This window comes from Electrona antarctica (genome assembly GCF_951216825.1).
Source record: "Electrona antarctica genome assembly, chromosome: 22".
Taxonomy (NCBI): domain Eukaryota; kingdom Metazoa; phylum Chordata; class Actinopteri; order Myctophiformes; family Myctophidae; genus Electrona; species Electrona antarctica.
Genome location: NC_136805.1, coordinates 21,001,356 through 21,019,351, shown reverse-complemented (window position 1 = coordinate 21,019,351; position 17,996 = coordinate 21,001,356). Strand labels below are relative to the sequence as shown.

The 17,996-nt window shown below is 40.6% G+C and overlaps 1 protein-coding gene across 3 annotated transcripts in view; it reads left to right on the top strand.

Moving 5' to 3' along the window:
* lrrc4bb (leucine rich repeat containing 4Bb) overlaps window positions 1–17,996 on the top strand; it is a 53,411-nt gene that overhangs the window by 27,193 nt on the left and 8,222 nt on the right. The window contains exon 1 of one of the 3 annotated variants that reach the window (XM_079493185.1): window positions 13,880–14,109. The exons of the other annotated variants lie outside the window; for them this stretch is intronic. The gene's annotated coding sequence lies outside the window, so the exon portion shown is untranslated. Of the gene's footprint in view, window positions 1–13,879; window positions 14,110–17,996 lie in introns of those variants that run through there. 3 annotated transcript variants of the gene reach the window in all.

Sequence of the window (17,996 nt, the reverse complement as noted above, 5' to 3'; positions counted from 1 at the left end):
CATGAACCACATGGTCTGGAACAGCCTTGCCTTACACACAGTGGTAAATCAATACAATACACATTTGTTTTATAGACTGACTTATAGGCTATGGACTGAACTTCATGTCTGAGCACAAAGGTAACAGGTTAGATCCCCAGAACCACCAGAACCACCATGTCTGAGCACAAAGGTAACAGGTTAGATCCCCAGAACCACAAAGGTAACAGGTTAGATCCCCAGAACCACCAAAGTAGTACAATATGAACCTGTTGAATACTTCTGGATATACAGTACATATACAAATATAGCAACTTTGAGTACCCAGAAAGGTGCTATATAAATTGTATTATTACAGTTTTTTTTTTTTTTTTTTACCTTTATTTAACCAGTAAAAACACATTAAGACTGAGTCTCTTTTGCAAGTGGGTACTGGCCAAGTGGCAGAAACAAAATTACACTTCAAAGCTACATCGTACATGTCAAATTATACAACAGCCAATACTAAATCCATGACAATACCTCCATAAACCTATACAATATATACAACAATACTCCAAATTGGTACACTAACAATAACCGGGCACAGTACATTTTGCACAGAAAAAGTACACAAGTACATTAAAGATGGGAAATAAATAAATAAATATATGGGCCTATGCAAAGGCTAGTACACATCCGTGCAGGTGTTGGACTGTACATTTAAGATGATCCTTTTGAAACTTCTCAAAGGAACTTTCAAGGCCAATTTTAGTCTGGATTGCAGGTCATTCCACGACCAGGGGCCAAAGGAAGCGAGACACTTAGTTTTGACCCCCCTCAGATTTGAAGGCTGGGTACTACACATCGTAACCAGACATTTGATCTGAGGTTTAGACCATTTTTTACGAAATTAAATTTGGAAGAAATGTAAGGGGGCAAAGCACTGTGTGAATAATTTGAGTAGGGGGGGTGGGGGTGGGTACTGGATAGCCTACCAACACTCTAGTGCAAGAAGTACTCCTGTAAAAGTAGCAATATACCACAATGTAGAAATACTTAGTTACAAGTACCAGTATTCAAAATGTACTTGAGTAAAAGTACAACATTATTGCCATCAAGATAAAAGTACTCAGTATGCACAATGTCCCATTTCACAAGTTTCCAGAATACGATCCTTAGAGAGTAGCAGATACAATCTCACAACGTGTTGCTTTGCGAAGCGTTGTGAGCTTGTAAATCGTCTATTTTCAAATAGCCAAAGTGTATGGGTCTGAAGTGGTTAATGTAGGCTGTTTTACAAAGTAACTACTAACTGAAGTTTTCTAATAATTGTAGTGGACTATAAAGTATATATCTGCCTCTGGGACGTAATGGGGGAAATGTATGGAAAACTTCAAATACTCCAGTAAAGTAAAACAAATAAAAATAAAATAAAACTTAGTACAGTACTTGAGTACATGTACTTAGTTACTTTCCACCACTGGCGCAGCTATGAATGAAGATTTTCTTACAAAAAGTGTATAGTAACTTGTTGACATTAAATCATTTACAAACATACTGTACGTTTTCAAGAAATTGGAATTGGTGATTATGTCAAATCAATGGGTTGACTTTTGAACGTTTTCTTTACAAGTCAAGTATGGCAATGGTATCAAGTAGCCTATAAGTAATGTAACTGTGATTAGAGTTTGGTTGTTTGGGTTGATGTTAAATTACTTTTTGAGCAACAGTGTCACCTGGTGGTTAGACCCTGACAACACATCGAGTTGTAGTTCTTATGTAAAGAAGGTGATTTCTTGGCCGGATCCTGTGCAAAATGTAGTCACTCTCCATGAAATAGATGTTAAGTGCTTGTCATCTCATGGAATATATATATATATATATATACTGTACATAATTATTTATTTGTATTTTTTTTTACATTTTTTTTTATTCCATGAAATTCATCATACAACATTTCCTTATTTGATTATTAACAACAACAACAAATAAAACAAGTCTAATTGTATAACTGTTTCCAAATAGGCCTAAATGGTACAGGGAAGGGAACTACAGAAGCACTAGTTCTACAATAATAATACGTATAGCCTAGGGTTGTTTTGTGTTTTCATGGTAATTCACTGCAGCATAGGGTTTGCCACCTTATTGGCCAAGGAATCTGAATCTTATTGGCCAAGTATCTTTGAAGGAATTTCACTGTAGGTGCATTGCTCACAGACACAGAGGAAAGGAGAAAACCCCTTTGGGTTGTGGGGTTATGTGAATCCACCCTGAAGTTATGCACATTTCTGGCCAATCAGCTTTGACAAGTTTAATCCATTGTTGCTTGGCCCATGACCAGCTCTCCACAAAGTGTGCAAATCCGTTCATGACTTTCTGAGATATCCTGCTGCTGACTTTGCAGTGGAAAGCCTGGTGATGCGAGGTTACCTTCTGACAGAGGAGGTAGGCCAGTGGTTCTCAATCATATTTGAACTGGGGACCCCCCCACCCTGACAAGCACTTGTATAGAGTTGAGGCATTACATTTTCTGTAGTTTGACTCGGTTCCACAGATAAATATTGTGAAAATAACAGACCTCACAAGTCACAACGCCTCGTAGATGGGCTATTTTCTTATATCTATCTACTGTATAAATGCATGCATGTATAAAGTGTCACCACATTACATAGCCGGGTGGGGCATGAATCTCCAACTTCATCGTTACCGACTCAATGCTCTACAGACAGGCACCAGTCTAGTATTTGACAATTTGGCCAATATTTCACCAGTTTCTATAGTATAGTTTGTTGATTGATTGATTACTTTTGATGCAGTAATGGTCTTTTTCTTTCTTTCTTTTATTAAAAATATTTTAAAAGTCCTTAAATTGTCACTTCACTGTCATGTGGGGACCCCCCACCCTATTTTTCCAGGCAGATTACTCTAGAATATCCTAGTACCGTACTACTGTATAAGGAGGTGCAGCTGAAGAGTTCACCCAGGGAACACTATGTTGTCATTATCCAGAAAACTGGTCGTTCAGCCAGGCTGAGATAACCCTCACTAAACTCCTGATGATTAGAGCGACCGTGCACTAACTGCAAAAATGTAGTCCTGCGCAATCCTCAATGCAGATAGATGTGTGCTACTTGACACAGCACCCTGTGCTCTCATTGTAGCATTGTAGCACCTACAGTATAAATGCGCCTCAAGTCCAAGATGTGTAGAGTATTCAGTTGGTGACGTTCTTTTAGTTGTTGCTTTGAGCTTTCGTAGGGACACACATAGCTGCGTAATGGAGCTCAGGCACCGCTCAGTTTTCACATGAATATTTCAAGCTCACAACGTGATCACACTGGCTTGAGTTGTGGCCTTGTAGATCTGTCATTTTCACTATTTGAAGTATAACAAAGTATAGCCTGCCTCCACAGCGTTTACGTGGTTGAACAAAGCTTTTTTCCTGCAGTAGGTTACAGAAAGCAGGTCTCACAGGACTCTGTTAGGGTGTGATGTGTTTCGTTGAACGTCTTGTTGCAAGCTGAAGAACATATAGTGCAATATGTTTACACCCCCCCCTCAGGATGTAAGCAGGTGGTGAGGATACACACCTTTGACACAGAACATACTGTGGTTTGACAGCAGCAGCCTGGTGAACTACTGTACTGTATACCGGCCCGCTTGCTTTACTTACGTATACAGCTGTCATTGAGTGGATCTTAAAAATGTAATGAAACGGCTCTGTTTCTCTTCTCTTCTCTTCTCTTCTCTTCTCCTATATTCCCTCTTTCAGCATGTTATCTATTAGCACTCACTCAGTTATGAGTTACAAAGGAAAATACCGGATGGATGGATGGATGGATGGATAGATAGATAGAAATTATACAAAATTTATGTTAAATACATTAATTACAATACAATAAATAGAGTAGCATAAACCCCCCAACCCACACATAGGCTACTCTTAAAACTTGCTAATTTGTATAGGCCTACAGTAACTTATATAGTTAATTCACTTGTCAGAGTGGGTGTGATGTTCAATACAACTAATGTATATTTCATTTTGTAATGACACTTGATTATTATACTGGTTTAACAAGGTCACCAGTGCCTCTCATGTCATGTGATAATGATCCAAAACCTTCCCACGTTTTAGAGGAGAGTAATTTTGTCAAATTGAAAGGATTCTTCAACATAAAGAGTCACAAAATGAATCAGTCAAGGACTGTAGCATAATGGAAGTGTGGGAGGTGTTGATCGTCTCAGAACTAAGAATTAGATTTTCTGGAAATTGTAAATACTTCCAGCTTGGTGAAGAAACCATATGATTTTTGGGGACATTATCAAAAGACAAAAATCATGCAACTATTGCACTTTACCAAGAACAAACAGTACCTACAGTACCATATCTTTCTCATTGAGAGGGAACAACATACACTTGGTGGGATGGTAGGCAGTTCTCTATGCATAGATAATCAGCTAATGTTTGTCTTGTATGCCTATGAGTGAATAGAAGTAAAGTTAAATATTCTAGGCTGCGGAAATGCGGAACAGACTGTTGTGGAGAACACTGAAAAACAGCTGAATAGGAGAATAATTTGCAGGTCGATGTGACACAGAAACCGTGACAACCTGAAATCCTAGAGTCAGTCGACTGGACATCATGTCAGAGAGAGAGACGACAAGTTAGAGACACCTTAACCACTTAAACCATATACTTCATTGACTGGGTCCCCTGGGGTTCTATAATGTATTCCTCTCTTTTTTCCCCTCTATACCAAATCTCTTCGCTGAAAATAGCCAAACTACAATCTCCCAACTTGTGTTGGCATCCAATATGAGTGTGTAGATCATTTACTTTCACAGAATGTTTGCCTATTATTTATGACATGCCTAGAATATGCATGCTATGGTTTTTGTGATTATGGACCAGGTAAAGTAGTACAGGTGGCACTGGCAGCATGAATAAAGGCAGTCATATAAGTGAATGACACACACTCACTGATTGAGGAGGACAACCGCTTGCATGTCAGTGTTCAAAGTTCTGGCCACAGCGTTAGGGTTATGGATTGGTTTACGGGTTAGGGCAACATTTTGGGGATTAAAAACATCCAGTTTCAACACTTTGTTCACTTGTCACTCAAACAGTGACAATGCTTTCTCGGTTGAACATTGAAGGTAAAAAATGAATTGAAGCGCAAAAACAGAATCATTATACTGTAGATTTCATCAGCAAAGGAAATAACCTTACTAAGGTGATACAGAAAGATGAGGAGATTCAACTTAAAAGTAGAGACGCACAGCTTGAGAAATTTGATAGCGAGGGCTAAAAAAACTGAGCTTCTGAATAAAAATGATAGACTGTAGAGACAAACGAGGAAAAGTGAACCAGAAAAAGGAGAATATAAATGGCTTCAGATGAAAGATAAATGTAAGAGGGGTAATAGGTAAATTCTTCAGAAAGAAGCACGTAAGTATAATTAGAGGAAAGACATCAACATTTGGAGGGCATCTATCAAAACTTCATTCTCTGATGTGAAAAGTTTCAAAATAACATTTTTCTTTTGTATGCATACATTGCTCTCTCTCATAACTATTCACAATGACACTTCTGTGATTCAAGTTAATATAAAAGACAAACATTCCCTCAGTCCCCAGAATTACATTGCAACCAAATATAACCTGTATGACACTATTTTGGTCTGTTGTTGCAGAAAGGAGGAATGCTTCATCCTACTTAAATCTGCTATTTTTGTTATCGTGCAACGAAAAAGCACACAAAGCGTGGCAGAAGATATCAAAGCCATTGTTTAGTGCCAAGAAGTTGTTCAGTTCATGAAAGACGGCTTTAAAAAAAATATTTTACATAAAAATGGGAGGTTTGTTATGGGCCTAATCGTTGTTTTCAAACTTTTTGTGCCCATGGCAGACCAAAGGTCAAGTCAAAATCAGTTCCTCCCTGTGTATCGCTGTTTTGCTCCTGCCCCTCCCATGCCCTGCTCCTATTTTAATTTCCCTCAGCTGATCCCCTCTCCCTGAGGCCGAGAGTCTGATTGCCCTGAGTGCATCACCTGTACAGTTGAGCCTTGACTGGCTGATGAGACTATAAAGACTGTGTTCTTGTTATGTGTGTGTTTAGTGCTGGCCTGGGTGAGTGTAGTGTCAGGTTCCATCAGTACCCATTTAGAGTTTAGACCTGGTGTAACTTGTACTTGTTTTACCTTTCATACTGGGAGCTACCTGTGTCTCATACACGTTACCAAATAGCATTTATTTTTTTAATACGAATTTGAAAGTTTTCTTTAGAATCGTTCCTCAGGTCTAAATGGGTTAAGACTTAAGTGTTTCAGTGTTGGAGATTTATGGTTGTATTGTATTGTATTAGCCCTCGCCATTTCGGCCGTGAAGTCCTCCCACAATTGAGAGGGGCCAGACTTGGGGCAACATGCATTGCAAAGGCAGATGAAGGCTGGCTACGTGAGGCTATATACAGTGTGTGCTTGTTCATTGTTATTCATTCAAGTAAATAATTAGTTGTGAACCTTGTCTCCTGCGTTTGATGTTTGAGTTTCTATAAATAAATAAATAAATAAATAATCTGTGCAAACTATAGGATGCCAGGTCAACAAATGAACCTGTCACCTGTCTAACAATTACATATTTAATAGTATATATTGCAATAACAGAGGGTAGTTGTAACTAAATCCCACGGCACACATGGGATTGTCTCACAGCACCCCACTGCAGTGTGCCTACTGCCTAGCCACACCGTTTGGGAAGCACTGGTCCAGATGATTATTTTTAAGAGTGGCTTGATGACTGCAGTTTTCAGGGCTTCTGGGAAATAACCTGGGAAAAGAGATGTGTTGACAATTTGTACAAGATCTGTAGACAGTGAAACATTTTTGAAAAAGCAGTAGGAGGATTTCATATGTTGTATAATGTCCTCCATTGATCAGATGAAATTGGGCAATGGTATATGAACTAGTTTGGAAACCGTATCCTACATATCCTGTACCTGATATGGACTTACTGTCCAGTTCCAAATTATTAATGCAATGTCTATCTTTATAGACGTCATAATGACTGTTTGTCACCACCTACAGTACATTCAGCCTCCAGCTGAGTCTGTCCATAATTATAGTAAATTGTGCGTTAATGTATAGCGCTTTTATCCAAATCGCTTTTCATACATTGAATGTTAAATCAAGTCAATAAAGATTATACCCAGTAGTTAACTAAATGCAGGAGAAGGAAGAAGGAAATCAACTACATTCAAATGAGGCAATCGTTAAACAATATGCAGATGACTCCACCTCTCTTATGCACTCTAACGTCATTCATAAAACTGAAGTTGGGAGGTGTTACGCCAGTAACAACAGTTGCACTCTGACGTTCTAAAATCAAATCAAGATTGTGCTTGATAATAAAATCATTGATTTTGGCAGGAAGACTTTTCCTGCCAAAGATCTGACATTTAATAAAGCTAGATGTATTGCGTTGAAAGTATCATCTGCCCACTTTTTGGGGACAGGCTATGGCTGAAGAGGAAAGGATGCTAAATTTGATACATTTGTAGAATATTGGTTGAGTGCATTCTACCCAACATGTTTCTTACCAGATTCACCATTATTTTCCTATATCTTCTTATCAAGACAGGAATTGAGAAAGCTACCACTGCAGAGGACACCGGCTTGTTCTGTGAAGAGTTCTGAGTTCCGTCAGCAGCACGGCCTGGACCCAGCAGATATCAGAGTTCTGAGTTCCGTCAGCAGCACGGCCTGGACCCAGCAGATATAGAGTTATGAGTTCCGTCAGCAGCACGGCCTGGACCCAGCAGATATAGAGTTATGAGTTCCGTCAGCAGCACGGCCTGGACCCAGCAGATATCGGTGAGAGCTTGCTATACTTTTATCAGGCCTGAGAGACAGAGGATGATCCTGATGGTGTCGCAGAGGGAGGGAGGGAGGTGGTGGGTGTCGCAACTGTGATGTCTGCTGAGCCAGTGGTGAAGGTGGATAAAAAGGGAGGCTACTAGAGGAGAGAAAATGGGAGTAGGGCGGAGGGTACGTTTGTTTCCAGCAGTAACCACCTCTTTCATCTGGTCACTGAACTCCAAGCGGGGGAGGAGGCGTAGAGGGCGACTGCAGATTTGAGACCACCAATGCCATGTTACTGATTTGGATGGGGTTTGGGGGATGAACTAGGTGGTTCCTCTTCCTCTTTACGCTGATCAACTAGACTCCCCTGATTACTTCACTAAGTAATTTACCGAAAATCAACCTTGACTCATCACTCCTCATTGTAGACCAAATTCTAATGTTCCTTTAGAGAACTTAAATGACCTTCTAGGTGAGTCCTCAGTCATCTGTAAAGAGGCTTGAGGCATGGAGAGAGGACCTACAAGCATTGTACATGAAGACATTAGAGGATTGGCACAGGGCATGTAACAAAGCACAATCACAAACGTCAACACACAAAGTGTGAAATTATTCCTGCAGTATTGGTTGATGTAAACATATTCAGATCAATAGTGCTATACCAGATATACATATACATACATAAAGTGTGGAAAGGCCAACTTAAGTATACAGCAGGTACTGTACATGGGCTTCTGAATTGTCCATAACGCTGCCCTAGAAAGAATTGCATGCTACAGGGTAAGCACTTCCTTTCATATGGTATCTATTCTTAACTTAGCCCTTATAAGCACATATATATATATATATATATATATATATATATATATATATATATACAAGTAACCCTCTGTTGCATCAAAAGTCGCGAAAGGATTTTATTTTCAACATTTGTACATGAACATTAATAATATAGTTATGTACATTAATCGTGTTCTTTTCCACTGAATATTAATCTGATTCAATAAACATGCGTTAGCAAACATCAGTTCAACTGAATGTCAAAATATAAATTCCCACTGCTTGCTGTTGTTTTCTTTTTTATTAACATCTGAATCACAAAATTGCATTAGGTCACAAGTTAACATAAGGTTGCATAACGTAACATATGATTTGTTTCCATAGTACTTTGTGTGGGAGATTTTGGCAGCTGATGCTGCCTAATAAGACAACTGTACTATGGTCAACGCCGGTCAACCAAGCAACTTTTCTCCAGTCCGATGTTTTATATTGTGTATTCTACGAGCGGCATCCAATGGCAAAACTTTTGTTAAATGTTGTGAGACCAATAGCAATAGGTATACCCTTAACATAACAAGGCCCTGGGTGATCATCCCAGCAACATCTCTCAACTATAGAGGAAAGCGATAATCTTACGAACAAACAAACAAATATACTGATGGCAGAGTTGGGCTTTTGAAGGACACTTTCTACTTCACAGTCAAATCGTGCTGAGAATTCTTGCTCCAACAATTCCATTCTCCTAGTTGTGCTTCACTGCTCTCCTCACTAGAGGGCAGTAAACAGCAGCTTTTGCTCTAGTTCAACACTGAGTACAACTTGTTTGAATCCAGATACTATAGCCTACTGAACATTACACACTCAAGTATCCAAATAGTGTAGCAGTTTCAATATTATTGATCTCCACACCAATATAGAATCTATACATCGCTTGAATGAAAAACATTAACACTTACAATATCCGTGTCATTTCAAGTTTTTACCAATGTAACTATTGAAAGTTTAGTATTGTGTCCAATGACCATATAGCCCGGCCTTGTCTACATATAGTCTAAGCTGAGAACTGTGTAGCTGTAGCAGATATCCTGTTACTAACAAACCTGTAATTCAAGCCAGTACAAATGAGCACTGTAGCAATATACTTATACACTGTATAAGATTGTTCCATCTTGGTCCCATCATTGGTATAGACTCCTGCCTTTCTGCAACCACACATTAGAATCAACATTGAAAGTTATTGCACATAATAATAATAATAATAATATAATTTTGCACAGTGATATTTTGATCTTAACTTTTATTCTATGTGAATATTATGTCTAAGCAGTAATAACCTCAGTGTTACTTTAACTTTGGTTGTAAAAATGGACCTCTAACACGTAAAATGTCATTCTTTTCAGGGCTGTTGTTGCTCCTTTTTGTCTTTCGAGGTTTGAATCTTTGTTTTTCTTAAATGTCCTCTGTTGGACAACATACTGTGTCCAACATGTCTGCTCATAAACATTGACGCACGCACGCACGCACACATGCACACGCTCGCTCGCACGCGTGCGCACACACACACACACACACACACACACACACACACACACACACACACACACACACACACACACACACACACACACACACACACACACACACACAGAGAAATGAACGCACACATGCACGCACACATGCACATGAGTACAAACACACTTTGTACAAACCAAAAGCGATTTCTCACTGACGGGAAATGATGTCAGGTCTTGTCTCCAAGGAGATGGAGGCAGTTGCTAAGATACTGTGACACTAGGATTTCTCTCTCTCTCTCTCTAACACACAAATGTACACACACACACACACACACGAACGCACGCACGCACGCACACACACACACACACACACACACGCACGCATGCACAAACGCACGCGCGCACGGACAGGGACAGGATTGTCACCATGCATAACACTAAACTCTCCCAAGTATCTCTCTTATTGTGTGCCACAGATGGCGGTGAGCACTATTCCAACTTTTCAGGCCGATTTCTAAAAATAACCACCAAAAGAAATATATAATTTTGTTAAGGAGCCCTATTGGACGCCTAAGGCTATCAGATGGACTGGCAAATCCCTTTGCCCAAATCTATAAGATCAGCACTGCCGCTAATAGAAACATTTCTAATCGCGGCTGTGAACTTTTCACCACAAGCAAAGGCCCGCATCCAACATCCCTGATACCGTAACGTAACGGGATGGGAAGCTGGCGGATTACTATCAGTACTCCACCTATCATTGCGGTCGGGCAGAAACCTCATATCTCCATAACGTTTATGTTTTTTGCATAACTTAATGCCCCACTTTGTCGTTCAAGTGTGTCAAGCTAAATTAGTGAAAATAGCCGGTCTACAAGCTCATCATATTTTCACATACAAATATATATATAATAATAATAATACTAATGAAATAGTAATAAAAAAGGTTTTGGACATAGAAGGTTTTCACCCGACAGCAACGCTATGCTTCTTGACAGTGTGAGCTGCACCTCTCCAGTGCTATCAGCATGCCACATATGTCCTGGCAATAGCATGGCACTGCCAAATCCGTGCATCCCTCCCTTCCTCCCCCGTGGCTCCTAACATAGCATTAAGAGTTTATGGGGTTTGTGGAGTTACTGGAGATGCTGCATGCGCCTGCTCTCGATAGTGGGATTAGTGCCCTGTACTGACACCCGGAGAGTGGAGCCATGTCATACTGATGACACAAGCAATACAGCGCTCACTGCGTGTTTGTCCATTTTACAGTCCGTACGTGTGTATTACACTGTACTCTGCAAACTTCTGAGTGTTGCTTTAACCTCTTAAACCCTCTAGTCTTAGAGAAACGGACTTGAGTTATATACACATGTACTCGGACCGCTTTTTCCCCAAATAGCTGATCTACAAGCTTATAGGTCTTCTATTTTTGGTGAATGTTACCCAGAATAGGCATGCTTCTGGTGTTCAAGTGGTTAACTCAGAGTGTGAAAATGGAGCTATAAGGGTCCCCTGCACTCGCTTTCACACATGCACACATGTACACACATCACAACACCATGCATGTATTTACACATACTTAGCCTGGCATGCATGATGCATGTATGCATACGGGGAATCGTGGGGACATGGGTACATGACCAGGGTGACTCAAAGATCAATGTGCATGTATGTATATGCACGTGTGTGCGCCCACATTATGCACTCAAGCAAAGTGCAATGACACAGTGAGGGCAGAGTGTGGAAAATAAGTGTGTGGGGTGGGGGGGATGTTGCAGGTTTGGCATTGGTGCCGTGGAATCATTTGAAATGGCGCGGGGGTTGGAAGGTAAAAAAAAGATGTACAGCGGGAAGAGGAGAGCGAGAGGAGGCATTGAACGGAAGCCAGAAGGGAGAGAGAGAGAGAGAGCACGGATGAGGGGTGAGATTTCAGCTCCAGTGTGGGGGAAATGAGCAGGATCACAAGAGCGAGGGAAAGGAGGAATATCCTCTGCACCACTGTGTGACTGGAAATTTAATAGAGAGAGAGAGAGAGGTGGGGGGGAGAGAGAGGTGGGAGGGAGGTAGAGGGGTGGGAGACGGGCGACGGAGAGGGGAGAGGGAGGGCGAAAGAGGAGAGAGGCAAAAGGCACAGAGACCTCATTGCTGTGCGGCTTTCAGCGAAAGCTAGCGGTTGTGAACAATGCTCACTACGGCATTCACACAGGGAGGGAGGGGAGGAGTCGAGGAGCAAGGGAGGAGAGGGTGAAGGAATGAAGGAGAGAGATGAGAGAGGAGAGTATGTTGTACCTTCGTGGGGGGGGGGGGCTTTGTGGAACATATCTGCTCCAGTGTGTCCTTTGACCTTACAGTATGAGCTGAGGCAGAATGGGGACGAGTGTTTTTTACAGTCTGCATATGAATTAATTTGGTGAGGATTGGAAGAGCTATATATACGTGGCTGATTTTGCACCATCAGATTGGTATTTGTGATAGCTTCATGTTGGTAGAATACGCCTGTGGCATAATAAAGGGGTTTGCTTAGGCATTTGACATGTGAGGACATACACACATGTCACACAGCATTGATCGATACTGGTATAGGGCCTCTAGTGAAAGAAAAAGGCATCTTTATGGACTAACACAATCTTTATTGGCTATTACCGTTCCTATACATCAGTACATCCTTTCCAATTCACTAATTGGAAATGCACAGTGCTCAACTCTGGAACTTTACATTATTCTCAGACTGCATTTTAGTGCTCTGCAAATGTTTCTTCTGAAGTGCATTTGAAGGTTTTCCCAGGAACAGTAAAAGTTTGGGTTTAGTAAAGAAACCTCAGGGCCTGTCAAAGGCTTGCTCTCCAAGTGTGGATAATGTAGAGGGGGATGACATTGCAGTTTGAATGGTGGGTAAATTAATGCATAGACCCAAGTCCTGATTGAGAACTACTTTGGGGTGAAGAAGTGAATTATCAGTTAGGGTTGAAAAGCCTCATCAGTAGGAGCCAAGTTTATCCATGGTCATTACCAAAATGTCTGTGTTGGCAATGAGCATTAATTAGAAATGTGCACAGTAGTAAATAACAAAATGAAGTTTATGGGGTTTAGGGCAATGTCGATACTATGATGATTATACTGGCCAGAAATCACCTAGTATTTCTACCCATTTTTACAGCTAACTGACCCAATAATATTGGAATAATCTGGAAAAAATAGACCAAAATCAATGGCAACCTGCCCAAAATCATTACATTTTAACATGAGTGAATGGGATCAATTCCTACTGATCATGTAATTCTGTGCTACTGAGGGGGCATGATGATTAAATCTCTTGAGACCAAACCCACAAACTGGAGGCGCAATCCAAAACAAGCCCTCTACTAAAATCATTACCTAAATCATTTGCACCTGATGAGCTCTGGATTTTCCATGAGAGCTGTTGGTCCTTCTTCCTCCTCCTCCTCTTCTTCTTCTTCTTCTTCTTCCAATGCTCACTTAGTGGGATTCAGATTCAAACATACGGAATGTGCGTAAAGAGCCGCTTATGCTGGACGCAAAATGCTTTGCCCAGCGGGCGCCGTCCCGTTTGCTGCCTGCGCGTCTCCAAGGATGATAGGGCTTGGATGCGCTCATTCTAAACGTGTGCTCTCTGAGTGAAAATAACGCGCCATAATCTTCAATATTCTCATCCGATCGACTATATATTACGGTGTGTGTGTTTGTGTGTGTGTGGTGGTGTGTGTGTGTGTGTGTGACAGTGTATGTGTGTGTGTGTGTTGGATTGTGCTCGCCTTTTTCAGCTGCCATATCGCCGTAGCCTCTCCTCGTTGCGTTGGCGCTGCGGAAAGACAGGAACAAGACAAGAGGCAGCTCCGTGGATGGAAACGAGCGAATCAATTTAGGGAAGAGAGACGGGGAGACAGATAGCGAGGTTAAAGAACTGACGAGCGGAGAGGGACAAGAAAAGGAGAGGAAAACGTCGAGTCCACGACCGCAGCCACCGAAACATTAAGGTAGGCTATGTGTCTGTTGGATGCACAGGTAGAAAAGGTTTGAAATGGCCGTCGTAATTATTGCATTTCATACCTACTGTACCATCTGTTAGGATGCTGGAGTCAATTAATGGGAATGATGAAATGGGTGAATTTGCCACGATTGGAAAGGCCATTGTGATAGACGTATAAAGGGAACAAATGTCAAATAATGACAGAATATATACAGTCAGTGTCGATGTCAGTCGAATTTACACGATAGACCCTGAAAAGGTGTTGGAAATCAAATGATACATTTATGTAAGCATACTAATGACACACTAAACCACTGACATTGTTTTTCCACAAAAGATTAAGGCTATACAGTATTATTGTTGTCGTTGTTGTTATATATTTTTGTCCAATGGTGTTGTCATTACCCAGAAAAAGAGAGAATGGATGCAAGCCATTTTGTAATGCAGCAGCATGTGCAGAATTAGGCCTATTCAGAATTTCAATTGCGTTCCAGAGAAGGTGCGCCGTAGCGAAGCGCAGCTGCATAGATGAATAAGGCCATTCTGTTATAACGGAATTGTATAAGAGATATAATCCTAGGAGCTTCATGCCAAGAAGAGATTGTGCGGTTTTATTCTATAAACGAATGGTTTGACTCGTTATTAGTCCATGAATTGCAATGACCCCCCCCATGATTAGGCTAGATATATCTGATAAATTATGACATATTAGACTATATCACTGGTCAAGAATGAAAACGGGAATGATTTTGTTGATTTGATTGATTTATTTTCAAATAATTGTATACTATAGTTCCCACAATACTGGAGAATAGCGCCTCGTCCTATCTCGATTTCCCACGTTCTGAATCAATTTAGTGTTGTCATAGTTACAGTAGATGATGTTAGCCCTGCTGCACCTGTGAGTCGCTTTGTGTTCCTAGACCAGCTGTAAATACGTGAGGTCTAATTGGGCCTTGTGTGAAGGCTATAGCAGATAACAGCCCACATGCCTCAATCCCTAAATGTTTATTAACCACTTAATAACCCCATATGGTTGAGTGGAGTCCCTCAGGGCTCTGTACTAGTGTATTTTTCTGTTTTCTGTTGGTGTGTGGAAAGCTTTAGCTGAAAATAGCCGATCGACAAGCTGTGAGCTTGTAGATCTACGAAAGCTTTCCCCACGACGGATGCTCATGCATGGGGTTTAAGTGCAGGTTAAATACCATGCCACAATTATATATTTTTTTTTGCGCCTCTGCATAATAAACCCTAATGATTCCAGTTGTGGGGAATGAGCCATTGATAGAGTCATGCCATTACAATGATGTGATTGGGTTGTAGCAATTGGTCAGCAGCTTGCAGCTAATTTGTCTTTTCACGACTGAGCGCTCTCTCTTAGGCCTGATTGAATAGATCAATATCTACACCGTTGCAACCGGCTATTGACATGAGCAAAGGGCTAAGATCAGGGATAAGAAAAATGCAGAGTGAAAAAAAAACCCCCATTGATTTCAGTCAAGTGAAAGTAAAACACTAATATTGGTAGGTAACAGGCCCTATAGAACATTAATACAATCTCTAAGCCATGAGGAGTCATGCACATTGTTCTTCGCCTCCTGTCATGTAGTGTATCTACAGTATCAGATCCACAACATTTAGAGGGTGAGTTAATACAATAACAAGACTGTTTGCTGATTCATTCCAGGTATGGCATTTGATACTGTAGCTTATTCTTTTGACATGCATCGCCGAGAAAGGTCATTGCTATTTCCACACCTTCCGACCTGCCAAGAGAAATATCAGAGATGGGCAATAATTAGTTGCCGAAACCTTTGGTTTGATAGAAGATGCAGGAGATCCACTGCTGATAGAAAAAAAAGGCATATATTTTTTAAATATCGAAGCCTACAGTACCGTATAAAGTGCCTTTTGTTATTCGGAATTATTGGAAGCATCCATATATTTTCAAGGATGTCCATTAACGTTTTTTACCATAATTAACTCTCTAACCACTTTTGTTGTGTGAGAATGAGAGGTGGGTTGGCACTGTTCAAAATAACATCACAATACACAACCACTGTAAGGTTCAAGGGTTGCAGGCCTGCTTATTTTGGTTTGCAGGATGTCAAATAGATGCAATAGATACACAGCATTTCTGTCTGCTCTTAAAACAAATTCCTCCATTTGTGGGATCACTGGCCAAAGTAAGCATATACGGTAATCCTCAACATGAATTGAATTCTCAACATTGAGTCTGGGGGACAAAGGGGTCCAAAATGACCCCACTTCTGACAATGTATACAAATGGAACCGAATGGACACATAAATTACAGGTCAATTTGGTTCCATTTGTGCATTCTCAGAGTTAAATGAACACCAATAATTTTACAGTGTAGATTGGTGTCCCAATAAGATGTCAAATATATCCATTTGTAGACAGTTACAGAACCCATAAGGGTCCATTTGGATACCTGGTATCCAAATGGTATAGCCCCTGGTATCCTGGTATAGCCCCGGACCAGACATTGAGAAACAGTGATATCATAATCAACTGATTATCTCTGTGTGTTGAGGTGTTTTTGTTTTCAGAGATCATCCTTTGAACTGTCAAGTCATGGATGAGGATCATACATTTGAATGGAGAAAGCCACTCAGAAAAACACAAAAACAAATCTGACATTGTGAATTTATGGGATGCACAACAATAACTGAGTGTGACTGTTTGGTGCAGACACTGCAGAGTGGGGATGAGAGTCCTCAAGGAAATGAGCATAATGAGGGCTATGAAAAAGAAACTGACACAATTTTGCAATTATACCGGGTGTAAAATGTGGATGTGCGCGCGTGTGTGTGTGCACATGCATGCGTACGTACAGTACATGCATTTGCTAGTGAAGTGTTAAAGGGATGTATGGAGTGGGACATTTGAAAAAAAATCTATATTTAGCATAGACTCCCTTATGAGCTTTCTTAATGGCTGCTTTAAGTAAATGTTCTCACCACAATGTTAAGTCGGTTGTTGACCCAGTCCTCAGCCTTTGTACATAAGATCTGTGGTGCATTTATTCCTTTTGTTGTCTAAATGAGGGCCAAAGTTCAAGCTCATACTCTACATGTTGTTTTGTGGATTGAATCCGTGGACTTTTTGGAAGGGTATATTTAGGTTTGCGATACCTGCTAATAAAATCTCTTTACTCGAAGACAGATTTAAAGTAAAGAAATATTTAATCCTCATATATAACCTCACAGCAGTTTTCACTTTTCTGTCTGTTGGTCTGTAGTGCAGGATTTTAAACTAACATCAGTCAGGCAAAAAATGCAAAAAGCTTGAAAAGGAAATTCATTCAATTATTAAGTTCAACTCCAATTCTTTTCACTCGTTTACAATTTTAGTGTGACTGATGTTCATACAATTAAGGTTAGTCACATACAGTACAGTATTGTAGAACAGGGCACTGGACACTGAAACACAAGATGGTGAGTGAGCTGGTTGCCACAGCAACCATGTTTCTAGGAGCGCATGCATCCGCTGCATAGGAGAGGGGATGCTAAGGGCTGCCATTAAACCTTTTAAAACACCATGTCTATCATGGTGTAAAATGCTGGAGAAATCCAAAGGGTCGTCAAAAAGTCTCTCCCCCAAAAAGTGACAGCATTTTACTTGGTGAGCTAAAAGTAGCCTAATAGCTTGTCCCCTTTGATCAAACGGGACAGGTTTTAGTGACAGGATGGTACTTAGTAGGTAGAAAGTGTTTGAACACGCAGTGAGCAGTTTATCTCTGTGGCGGAAGCATTAATTGGGCAGCCACTTGACCAAATCTTCTATATTTGGGGAGTCTTAGCTGTAGCAGCCATTTCTCTCTGTACTACAGTAGGTGTGTAACTCATCATTTGCATTTGTCTCTGTCTCAT